Source organism: Nematolebias whitei, chromosome 19 (genome assembly GCF_014905685.2).
Source record: "Nematolebias whitei isolate Nwh7 chromosome 19, NemWhi1, whole genome shotgun sequence".
Classification (NCBI taxonomy): domain Eukaryota; kingdom Metazoa; phylum Chordata; class Actinopteri; order Cyprinodontiformes; family Rivulidae; genus Nematolebias; species Nematolebias whitei.
The window spans coordinates 16,973,227-16,973,825 of NC_056516.1; the positions used below are offsets into that span (position 1 = coordinate 16,973,227).

At 48.6% G+C, this 599-nt stretch overlaps 1 protein-coding gene across 1 annotated transcript in view; it reads right to left on the reverse strand.

Moving 5' to 3' along the window:
- cpsf1 (cleavage and polyadenylation specific factor 1) overlaps positions 1 to 599 on the reverse strand; it is a gene marked incomplete in the record, with an annotated part of 51,439 nt that overhangs the window by 1,425 nt on the left and 49,415 nt on the right.

Genomic DNA, 599 nt, shown 5'->3' on the forward strand with positions numbered 1-599 from the left:
CACCAGGTTGCCATTTTGCACCCACTAAAGCTTGCCTGTGCTTGTTGGGAGGCTCGTTACAGAACACTCTTGTCTTCTGTTCTCACATGATAAACGTGTGTTTAATTAAAACAAAAAGAGTTTTTGGACTGCAGACACAGCATACAACACTGATGCTGTTAACAATGTGCAGCTTCAGTACAAGACACATGATACTGTGGCATGTAGCACCTAGCAAGATGGCGAACAGAAATCTCCTTTAGCACTTAGTCAGACCCATTCTGATTTCTGTTCCCCCCAACTGCATCTGTTGTGTCCTCAAGGATCGACCTGGAGGAGTGGGAGCATGTGACGTGTATGAAGACGGTGTCTCTGAGGAGTCAGGAGACGTGTCTGGACTCAAAGGCTACATCGCAGCAGGGACCTGTGTGATACAGGGAGAGGAGGTCACCTGCAGGGACAGGGTGGGTGAACACAGCCATCAAATCTTACAGAGGCTCTCTTGTCCTTGTTCATACGGTGGCCTCTTGTGTTCAGATTCTGATTCTGGATGTGATCGAAGTGGTCCCAGAGCCAGGCCAGCCCCTCACCAAGAACAAGTTCAAAGTGCTGTATGAGAA